We start from the raw sequence: 12,414 nt of genomic DNA on the forward strand, positions 1-12,414 counted from the left end.
GCTCTGCGTGATTGCGTCATGAAGCACGTGTAAAATCAGTCCAATGGAAGCCCGATACGTCATAGGTGACGTCATAGACCAGGAAACTATAAAGCACCCTTGAAAACAGACCGCGACAGCTTCTGAAAAGTCTGAAGTAAGTCGATCAGGGTATGCAGGAAGTATGGCAGGCAAACGCAGCGTCTCGTTCCCTCTCAGGGAACCAGGGTTACATACGTAACCTGAGACGTTCCCTTTCAAGGGAACTTCGAGCTGCGTTTGAGACGCGGTGGGAACCCCATACCCACTACGCCATAGTGACAAATGCCCGTTCTGTGTGAAGTCCTTGGCGCACACTAAGAAGCAAGCAACCTCGCCCCAGGAGTGGAGAGGTCAAGGTCATAAAACCTGACAAATGTATGCGGAGAGGACCAGCCTGCCGCATTACAAATGTCAAGAAGGGAAACACCCGAAACTAAGGCCGTAGAGGCCGCCATACTCCTAGTAGAATGGGCCCGTACAGCCATAGGTGAAGGCTGACCGGCCGCTTCATAAGCCAATGAAATAGCCTCGACTATCCATTTGCTCATAACCTGTTTCGATGCAGGGCACCCTCTTCTGGGTGACCCAAAACATACAAATAATTGCTCTGACTTACGCCACAGGGCAGCTCTGTGAACGTAGGCATCTAATGCCCGAACTGGACATAACAGGTTCAATTGTTCCTGATCTGGGGTATTAAAAGGTGGAGGATAAAAGGCCTGCAACACTATTGGACCCCCAACATTCACTGGGACCTTAGGTATATAGCCCGGTTTAGGGTATAGAAATGCTTTCACCATACCAGGTGCAAATTCCAGGCATGAAGGAGCAACCGACAGGGCATGCAAATCTCCAATTCTCTTGATAGAAGAAATAGCAAGGAGAAACAAAGCTTTCAAAGTGAGGAATTTTTCTGAAACCTCTTCAATAGGCTCGAAGGGAGCCAGAGCCAGACCCTCAAGTACAATGGCTAAATCCCAAGCCGGTGCTCTAGAGTGCAGTGCAGGTCTCAACCTCAATGTACCACGGAGAAAACGAATAATCAGAGGATCTCTCCCAATAGAAGTACCCCCCAGAGGGGTATGATAGGCCGATATAGCCGCCACATAAACTTTTAAGGTGGAAGGAGATAATCCAGCAGAGAAACGGTCTTGCAGAAAATCGAGAACTGAACCAACAGGGCAGTTAACAGGATCAAACTGACGCTCACCACACCAGGTGGAGAATAATTTCCATTTCAGCGCATACAGTCTTCTCGTGGAAGGGGCTCTGGAATGGAGAATGGTCTCAACGACCTCAGTCGAGAGACCGGATTCTATGAGCCTGGCCCCCTCAGAGGCCAGGCCCACAGTTTCCACAACTCCGGCCGAGGGTGAAAAATCGTGCCCTCTACCTGGGACAGCAGGTCCCTCCTGATTGGAATCTCCATGGGAGAGCCGTTCAGAAGAGACACCAAGTCCGAGAACCAAACTCGAGTCGGCCAGTAAGGGGCTATTAGTAGCAGACGGGCCCCTTCCCGGCGAACCCTCTCCAGAACCCCCGGGAGCAATGATATCGGGGGAAATGCATACAGTCTCAGCACTAACTTCCTCACAATCATCCATGTCCCTCAGCAGGTCAGCCTGATAAGCTTGTAAAATCGACATCGTATGTAAACATGCTGCAGCCTGACCTGCTGCCGAATACGCTTTACCCACCAGCATTGATGTATTTTTTAATGGTCTGGTGGGTAACGTCGGGGCTTTCAGTGATGACGCTGACTCGGGGGAGAGATAGCTCGCAAGCGTCTCTTCCGCACGAGGCATCGTCAAATAACCATAATTATCCATACCTCTAACTTTACTATAATTACTAGTTTGAGGATTATGAACTCTGAAAGACGCCGGTTTATTCCACGATCTGGACACCTCAGTGTGAAGATCAGGAAAAAACGGGAGTTCCCGACGAGGAGGTCGTGATCTAGATGGTAAATAACGTTCATCTAGAAGACTCTTTCTTGATTCAACATCAATATCATCAGCTGGCCACTCAATATTTAATTTAGTAACAGCACGAGATAAAACCTCCATAAGCTCCTCATCAGCAGGGGTATGAGCTGGCGAAAACTCAAATTCCCCCATATCAACGACATCCAGTTCCTCAGAACTGGATAGCCGCAACAGTGGTGTCTCAGCCTGGGGAGGAGAAACCGCAGAGCGGGCTCCTTCCTGGGCTGGGACACCGGATCCAGCAGGTAAGGGCTGAGAAAGGGCGGGGCCCGTCTCAAACCCCGCTACTAAATCCATATGTGAACCCCAAGATGAACGCCGCCGCAGTGCCTCGGCAGCCGCGGGACCCGCACCTCGGGGAACACGAACCGAACCATCCTCCTCAAAGAATGCCCGGCGAGAGCGGAGAGTTTTCATGGACAAACTCATGCAATGCTCGCAGTCAGCCCCCTCGAGGACCGACTGAGCATGCTCCACTCCCAAACAAGCAACACACATCTGATGTGTGTCCCCACCCGTAATGAAACGAGGGCAAGGGACAACACAACGTTTGTAATCTTGCTTGCTCGCCATAATGATATATATATATGAATGATCGGACAGACAACAATAAATAGACAAGGACAGAGTCACAGAGAGCGCTTACTGAAGACAACAGAAGCTGTCGCGGTCTGTTTTCAAGGGTGCTTTATAGTTTCCTGGTCTATGACGTCACCTATGACGTATCGGGCTTCCATTGGACTGATTTTACACGTGCTTCATGACGCAATCACGCAGAGCGTTCCCACCGCGTCTCAAACGCAGCTCGAAGTTCCCTTGAAAGGGAACTATCACATGCATTCAGGAAAACTAGAATTCCTTGCTCTAAAGTGGGCCATTTGTGAGCGCTTTAGGGATTATTTGTTTCATGCTCCACATTTTGAAGTGTACACTGACAATAATCCCTTAACGTACATTTTGACGACAGCCAAACTCAATGCAACAGGACACCGTTGGGTCGCGGAGCTGGCCGATTTTAATTTCACCATCAAATATCGGCCAGGGAAATGCAATGCAGATGCAGATGGCTTGTCGAGGATGCCGCCAAACATTGATCAGTACATAAAACTGTGCACAGAGGAGATAAACCAAGATGTGATAAGTGCTACTGTGGAGGGTGTGATGTTACCTTTTAAGGATGCTCCTCGGTGGACAAGTGCAATAGACATACAAGCAGTACACCTGGTGGAAGACGAAATCACACTGCCCACTAATCTGTGTCTTTCGCAGAAGCAGATCAAGCAATCTCAACAGAGAGACCCTGTTATCAGCCGTGTTTTGGAGTACAAAAAGAATAACAGTCGTCCATTCGGCCGTACTTTAAAAAAAGAATCTCATGATGCCAGACTCCTGCTGAAACAGTGGACACGATTGCACTTGGGCGATGACGGTGTCCTGTACAGAAAAGCAGGAAAGAGGAACCAACTCATCCTACCAAAAGAACATCATCAAACAGTTTACAAGGAGTTGCATCAGGAAATGGGGCATCTTGGAACTGAGAGGACTCTAAGTTTGATACGTGAGAGATTCTATTGGCCCCATATGCAGAAAGAGACTGAGCACTTTGTGACACGTGTCTGTGAGTGTCTGAAAAGGAAAAAACCTCACAAGATTACTAAAGCCCCATTGATTACCATTCAAACTACATACCCTTTCCAGCTTGTGTCCATTGATTTTCTTCACCTTGAGAAGTGCAAAAATGGTTATGAGTACATACTTGTAGTGATGGACCATTTCACACGTTTTGCCCAGGCTTATGCCACAAGAAATAAGTCTGCAAAAACTGTGGTACAACACGTTTTCTTTGATTTTGCCCTCAAGTTTGGCTTCCCTGAGAAAATCCACCATGACATGGGAAGAGAATTTGAGAATCATCTCATGCATCAGTTGCAGAAGGTGTGTGGTGTGCGTGGGTCTCACACAACCCCATATCACCCAATGGGCAACGGGCAAGTTGAATGGTTCAACAGGACGCTCTTGTCCATGCTCCGGACACTGAGTGATGCTAAAAAGGCTGACTGGAAGAATTCGCTGTCCAAAGAAATCCATGCATACAACTGCACCCGCTGTGAAGCGACTGGGTTCTCTCCATATTACCTGCTATTCGGGCGTTCACCCCGGCTTCCCATCGATCTTATGTTCAACCTGCAGGCGAATGAGAAACAGCAGAGTTATGCAGATTATGTGGCAAACTGGCAAACACGTATACAGGAAGCTTATCAAATTGCATCAAAGACTGCAGAGAAAGAGGCCTCAAGAGGGAAAAAATACTATGACAAGAAGGTCCATGGTGTTGAACTTTGGCCTGGCAACAGAGTCTTACTCAGGAACTTGAGTGAAAGGGGAGGGCTGGGTAAACTGCGTTCACACTGGGAAGATTGTGTGTATACAGTAGTAAGTAGGAAAAGCCCTGATGGTCCGGTGTACGAGATCAGACCAGAGAAAGGAGGACAGAGTCGGGTGGTACACCGGAACCTCCTGCTGCCCTGTGACAGTTTACCTGTGGAAAAGCCGGACACAGGAGAATGCAAAAAACAGAAAAGAAAGCACACAGCTAAGAGCAGGAAGGAGCCAGAAAAATAATCCAACCCAGACTCAGACAGTGATGATGACGAAGGGTATGAACTGTGCTGTAAATTTCATCCCCGTTCTAAGCAAAGTGGAAAGTCCATCACGCTGAATCCTATGGCAGAACCATTCGAACCAGCAATAATGAATGAGGACTTACCCGCATACCGACCTGATTCTGGAGGAGAAGAGAATCCAGACGTCACCGGAGCTGAAGAGGAGAATGTATTACAGGAGGACAGTGTTTCTGAGGAGGAGGATCGAGATTCTGTGAGTGAACCGGAGGTGCCACAACCATCAACTTACCCAAAAAGACAGAGACATCAGCCAAAGATGTTGACTTATAATGAACTGGGAGAACCAACAGTGGAACGGAGAAATCTAGTTCTGAAGGAGATTGACTTCCAGACTGCCTGTGGTCAGAAACTGTGGAGGCCATGGACTTTAATAAACAACATGGTAGTAAACTAAAGACAATTGACTATCACAGCAGAAAAAAAAAAGGATAGAAGAAAAAAATAGAAAAAGATTACATACCTGAGACGTGTGACCTGAGATCTGGGACCTGTAAAGTAAAGAGAAAAAAAAAGAGAGAGGTAACAAGACTAAGTGAATAAGTGGCCGGTAATTATGGAGTCTGGTTACATGGTAAGATTAATCTAATTAAGATGTAACTGGTTACATATACTAACATTGCTGGTAGAAATAATCAGATTACTGAAAAAGTGCAATAGTCAGAAAATGTAGCATTACCCCTTTTTTTGAGTGACCCCTTTTTTTTTTTCTAGAAACAAGCCATGGCAAGCAGGGGATGACTGATTTTATGCACAGAGTTCAAACAAACTGAAAACCTACCTTTTTGTTTTACAGCCAGGAACGGGTCAGCCGGGGAAATATTTTTCTGAAGTTGTGGTAAAATGTCAAGGAACATTTTTTTTTTAGTGGGGGAGGGTGTAGTCATATAGATTCAAATACTCTTATGTATTGTTATTCATATGTGTTATTGTTATTCTGTATTGCTGGTTAACATTTATAAAGTATAGCCATCTGTTATCATCACTTAAACCTGTGTATACCGGCGGGTGACACTAGGGGACAGTGAGGAGCCGCGGGGTGGTTTCACTTGTTCACATAAAGAAGTCACATGCCAACTATTTCAACACTGTGATACAGAAACTAATTTACTGTTGTTTTTGTTGAATTTGCAGGTAAGAAAAGTGATGTGACATCATAACTGATGTATAAGTAAATTCAATGTTTTAGTTTGATGCACTTGTTTCATGGAATTGATAAGAATGACCGCATCGACGCAACCGCGGCTGATGTGCGGCCTGCTCGACCGCGTTGGCGGATGTGTTCGCCCGCGCTGCTTAGGCGGATGTCCGCGGCCGCGCTGTCGGATGTCGGGCGGGAGATCGCGGCTTTACAATGTTTAAATGAGATTAATTCTGTTTCAGTGCACTCCATGTTTTAGTAAAGAGAGTTTACAGTTATCACGTTAAAAACTGCTTGTATGCTTCTTAAAATGCTTGAATAGGTATATTGAGCTTTATAAGCTTAGTACTGAAATGTCAATGTCAGTAGGCTATATGTTTTGTTTGGTGGTTTTAATTTTCTGTGACCATACTGTATAACCGATAAATGTGTATTGAGTTTATGGAAAGAGAGTGGTTTCACTTGTTCACATAAAGAAGTCACACTGCCAACTATTTCAACACTGTGATACAGAAACTAATTTACTGTTGTCTTTGTTGAATTTGTAGATCTTACAGTGTGTGACAGCAATATAAATTATATGTGCCACCAGAAAACAGCCTCTTCTGTGTGTGCAACACCTGGCCGCTGCAATCATTTTGCGAGCACTATCAGTGGTCAGTATTCTAATTTTGAGTTCAATGTTCCACTGTCTGGCTACTTGAAGAAAGTGCTCAGCGCAAATGTCAGCATACACTGTTAGACTTTTCTGTAATTTCTACAGTTATTTACTATATATCAACCAGTATACTACTGTAAATTATCTTTACAGTTCAGAACTGAACCCTTTGCATCATGGGAATTTTCTGTGACGTAAAACACCAAATACAGTGATTTGCTGTATTTAAAAAAAATAAAGTATACTACTGTATTTACCACAACGACATTTGGCGCTATTTGGATCGTCAAAGTCCAGTCGTAAAAAGATTGTTTCATCCCCGTGAATATGGAAGAATAAGGAAGAACAGCAAACAAGCAAGGTAAATAATGTATGTATGTGTGTGTGTGTGTGTGTGTCTCCGCGGTTGTTCGCACCCATGTTCGCATCGCACCCCAATTTTACCTATAGGTTAACATTCGTCAGCATTGGCACAAAAAAAAAAAGAGGTAAACCTAACGTTTTATTAAAAAAAGATATGTGTGAGATATCACACTCACTGTGTGAGTTGAATTCCTTGAATTACCGATTAAAATCAAGATTATTATTTTTTATCCTCGCATTAAGACGAAGTTAGGTAATAAATTAACGTTGGTCTCTAACTCAGTCTAACGTCGTTTTTACATTTCATTTGTTAGACACCATGTGTTTTCTTTTCTTTTTTCTCATATTTGACTTTTGGTTCGACATGATTTATTTTACGTTTTAGATTAGGAACTAGCAGTGGAGTCGCAAGTTTTGCCCGAGGCCAGAGCTCTCGGTTCTGGAGACGGTTAACGTTTTCCTGTCAGCATTGGGGCTACAAACTGAGGTAAAACGTCTCAGGTTACGACTGTAACCACAGTTCCCTGAGAAAGGGAACGAGACGATGCGTCATCGACGCTTTGGGAACGCCCCCAGCGTGAATGCGTCTGAGCATCAATGTCAACTAGTCCAATGGAAAGAATGAGCGTCACGGGCGGGTGACGTCATGACCAGGAAGGGATAAAGCACATCCGGTGCAAACCGGCATTAGCTTCAAAAATGTCGAAGCAAGCCGATCACAGGGATGCAGGAAGTATGGCAGGGTGACGCATCGTCTCGTTCCCTTTCTCAGGGAACTATGGTTACAGTCGTAACCTGAGACGTTCCCTTTCGAGGGAACTCGCGATGCGTCATCGACGCTTTGGGAACGAGAATACCCAAAACGCCAGAATTCCAAGTACCTGAGTGTCAGTCTGTTGAAACTAAGCACTAAGCACCTGAGAACCTGGGGCAGCATCCAGGTCCAAGCTGTAAAACCTAACGAATGTGAGCGGTGAGGACCAGCCTGCCGCATCACAAACGTCTTGAAGAGAAACTCCAAATAGTAAGGCTTTAGAGGCCGCCATACCCCTCGTAGAGTGAGCTCTGACCGCCAAAGGACACGGCTGGTCAGAGTACTCGTATGCAAGTGAAATAGCCTCAACTATCCACTTACTAACCGTCTGTTTAAAAGCAGGAAGACCCTTCTTAGGTGATCCAAAGCAAATAAATAACTGGTCGGACTTCCTCATTGAAGATGTCCGATGAACATAAGTATCCAGTGCTCGCACTGGACACAAGAGGTTCAGCCTTTCCTGGTCCGCAGATGTAAAAGGAGGAGGACAGAAACCAGCAGCACAATAGGCCTCGGAATAATGGTAGGCACCTTTGGAACATATCCATGTTTCGGGTAAGATTGCCTTGGCCATCCCCGGTGCACTCAAGGCAGGTGGGGACCAAAAGGGCCTGAAGGTCTGACTCTAATAGGGACGAAATAGCTAGCAGAAAATAGTCTTAAAAGAAAGGAACTTCTCTGAGACCAAATCTAAGGGCTCGAAGGGAGCCCAAGAAAGGCCTTCTAGAACTATTGCAAGGTCCCAAGCCAGCACCCTAGTGCAAGTTGCAGGCCTCAGCCTCAAAGTGCCATGAAGGAAACGAGTGATCGGGGGTCTCGACCCAAAAATGTACTACCCACCAGGGCGTGGAAAGCCGCAATGGCCGCCATGTATACCTTAAGCGTGGAAGGACATAGACCTGATACAAAGCGTTCTTGCAGAAACTCGAATACTGTGTTTACTGAACAGTTAACCCGATCCCACTGACGCTGGTAACACCAAGAAGTGAAAAACTCTCGAAATAGTGAATATAGTTTCCTCGTAGCGGGAGCTCTGGAGCTTAGAATGGTCTCAACAAACTCGGTTGAGAGACCACTCTCTATGAGTTGGGCCCCCTCAGAGGCCAAACCCACAGTTTCCAAATCCCCTGCCGGGGGTGCAATACTGCATCCCCTGCCTGAGACAGAAGGTCTCTCTTGATCGGGACCTCCAAGGGAGGTCCGTCGAGGAGAAAAATTAGGTCCGCAAACCAAATTCAGCTCGGCCAGGGTGGTGCTACTAAATAGGCTTATTCCATCCTGGCGGAATCACTCCAGAACTCCTGGGAGCAGAGCAACAGGGGGAAATGCGTACAGACGTAGCCTCGGCCACGTCTGCACCATAGCAACCAGCCCCGAGGGGACTGGTTGAGTGAGGGATAACCAGAGTGGACAGTGCGTCGTATGCTGAGACGAGAACAAATCCACTTCTGCCTGGCCATAAAGCTCCCATATTTGCTCCACCGCCTCGGGGTGGAGTCCCCTGGCCTCAGCGCCTGCCTCGACAGGGTGGCTGCTCCAATATTCTGGCCCCCCTGGAATATACACTGCCTTCAGACAGCGTAATTTCCTGAGGGACCAAAATAATAGGCCACCAACGTGTTGTCTGTGGGTCAAGAACCAGAGTTTCTTCCTTATAACCATGGCGCGGGGATACTGCCGCGTGATCTTGATCGTACGGAGTGGGTTTCCCCTCAGGGAGAACCCTCTGGTCCTGAGCCACCACTGTAAAGGTCTCACGTACAGCAGGTCAAAGGCCTAACAGTCACTGTTTCAGAACAACACATGATGGCCCCTCAGGTCTGGGAGGAGATGTCTCAACGCATTGAACACGACCATCATCTCTAGGCAATTCATGTGCCAAGCGAGATGATGACTCCTCCCAAGCCCTGAGTTGAGCGGCCTTCCAATACCGCTCCCCAGCCGGTGAGGGAAGCATCTGTCGAGATCACAACTCGATGGCAAAGAGCTCCCAACACCGGACCCTGGGCTAAGAACCAGTGTTTCCTCCATATAACCAAGGCGCGGAGACACCGCCGCGTGATCTTGATCATACGAAGTGGGTTTCCCCTCGGGGAGAACCCTCTGGTCCTAAGCCACCACTGTAAAGGTCTCATGTACAGCAGGCCAAAAGGTATCCCGTTGGACGCTGCTGCCACAAGACCCAACAGTCTCTCAAACTGTTTTACAGTGCGTGACTGGCCTAGCCTCAGCTCTTTTGTGGCTGTTAGGATAGCAGCTACACGAACGGGCGACAGAGTGGCCCGCATCGTCACTGAATCCCATACCACACCAAGGAAAGTGGTTCTCTGTACTGGAGAAAGCACACTCTTCTTGGCATTGAGCCTGAACCCCAACATCTGCATATGAGCGAGAACGACACCTCGGTGCCGAACCGCTAACTGTTCTGATTCCGCTAGAATCAGCCAGTCATCTATGCAATTCAGAATGCGTATACACTGCAGCCTGGCGGGGCCAGAGCTGCGTCTACACACTTCGTGAATGTGCGGGGTGATAGAGCTAGACTGAAAGGAAGTGCCTGATACTGGTGTTCTTTGCCCCAAAGAAAACCTCAGGAACCTCCTGTGCTGAGGGAGGATGGAGATATGGAAGTATACGTCTTTCAGATCTATCGTGACAAACCAGTCCTCGGATCTGATTTGAGTCACGATCTGTTTGAGTGTCAGCATCTTGGACTTGAGTTCCAGCACCAAACACTCCAACAGACGAAGATCTAGTATGTGACGCAGCTCTCCATCCTTTTTTGGAACAATGAGATAACGACTGTAAAGACCCGACGCAATGTCGGGTGAGTACACCTGCTCTATAGCTTTCTTTGCTAACAGGGCCTTTACCTCTTGCTCCATTACCAGAGAGATTACCATTACCCATAGAGATATATTTGGCAGTAGCTTCCGCGCTGCCAGAAAATCTACCAAGGGAACCAGCCCCTCGAGGCTGGCCTCTGGTGTAATAAAGACAGCCAGTTCGGGGACCTGAAGCATACTGGCAGGAACCACCCGAACTGACTGTTTTCGAACCCCCCTCAGAGGGCGCGAGTCCGACGCAATGTCGAGTTGACGCTGCGCCAGAAGCTCGCTGGAGAACGCTGCGCCCCGAAGCACCAAGGGTGGCGGGGTTGGCAGAACGGTCCCCTGAGGGCACCGAGATGGAAAGGGCACCGTATAATGAGGTGTACACCATTCCACCCCGGTTGGGGCTGCCCTCACCGGTCTGACGCCGGTGGCGCCAGACCTTTTCTTTTGAGCGGCAGCCTTCTCAGCATGAAGAACGGTCCTCGGATCCGGCTTCTGCTTTGAAGGCTTTGGCTGCTGTGTTGTGTATGAGAACCTAGCCGGCTGGAGCTGCTCACGGCCAGCAGCCCCAGGGGGTTGGACATAGCGAGGGAGAGATTATCTTGTATCTTTCTCCATGATTCCCATCAAATTGAGCCAGAGGTGTCTCTCAGTGACCACAAGGGCTGCCATCCCTGAGAGATAAATCTGAGGCCCGACGGAGTTCTCAAACCCCATCGGGCCAAACTCCCTCACTTCTGTCCAAATACCACAGCAGGTCAGCCTGATATGCTTGCAGCACTGCTATAGTGTGCAAGCAGGCTCATGCTAGACCCACTGCCATATATGCTTTTCCCACTAGATTAAAAAATAGTTTTCTTTAATGGTTTAGTGAGAGAAGCCGACGCCTTCAGGGACGATACTGAACCGGGAGACAGATAGCTCGCAAGTGTCTGTTCTACCCAGGGTATTGCCCCATAGCCATACTCTCTTAACCCCCAAATATCTGAATATACATGAATGTGGGGCTAAAAAATGGGTAAGGCTTTTTCCATGATCTAGACAGCTCGCTGTGCAGATCGGCAAAAATGGAAGGCCCCGTGATGGAGGTGGAAAAATAGAGGAAAGGAAACTCGTTCAATTTATTTTAAGGACGAGTGCCCCCTTATTTCTGCTGGCCATTAAATATTTAATTTATCTACAGCCTTAGTAAACACCTCCACCAGCTTATTATTTTTTATATATACATTCTTTATATATATACACTTTATTTTATATATAATATATAAACTATCATATATATATATATATATATATATATATATATAGGCTATATATATTTCTCATACGCTGGGGAAGAGATGGCAAATCCACTTCCCCCATGATTGTGTCACTTTCAATGCCCAGCACATCTACCTCCTCGGAGGTAGAGCACTGAAGCATTGATTTCTCTCCCTGAGCAGAAGAGACCGCAGCGCGGGCTTCCGAGACCGGCGAGAGAGCGCTGGATCCCTCGTGGAAAGGGAGGAGATAAGATCCGCGGACCCGTCTCCAACCCCGTAAAGAGATCCTATTCGCGATCCACAGGAATGCATTCTCCGCGCTGCCTCGGCAGACGCGGGTCCTGCACCCTGAGGATCGCGAGCCTGGCCACTTTCCTCGAAAAGCGCCAGGCGAGAGCGGAGCATGCGGAGCGGAAGCATCTCGCAATGCCGCAATCAGCCCCCTCGAAGGCTGACACCGCATGCTCCACACCCAAACAAACTACACAAAGCTCGTGTGTGTCCCCACCCGTTAAATAACGCGGGCAGGGAGAAGCACAGAGTTTGTAAAGTTGTTTCGCCATAACTCTTCCCAATAATATCGAACAGACAACAATAAATAGACAGAGACAGAGTAACACAGATCGCTTGCTGAGACACAGAAGCTAATGCC

This window comes from Rhinichthys klamathensis, unplaced genomic scaffold (assembly GCF_029890125.1).
Source record: "Rhinichthys klamathensis goyatoka isolate OS25496 unplaced genomic scaffold, OSU_Roscu_1.1 h1tg000554l_1, whole genome shotgun sequence".
Lineage (NCBI taxonomy): Eukaryota > Metazoa > Chordata > Actinopteri > Cypriniformes > Leuciscidae > Rhinichthys > Rhinichthys klamathensis.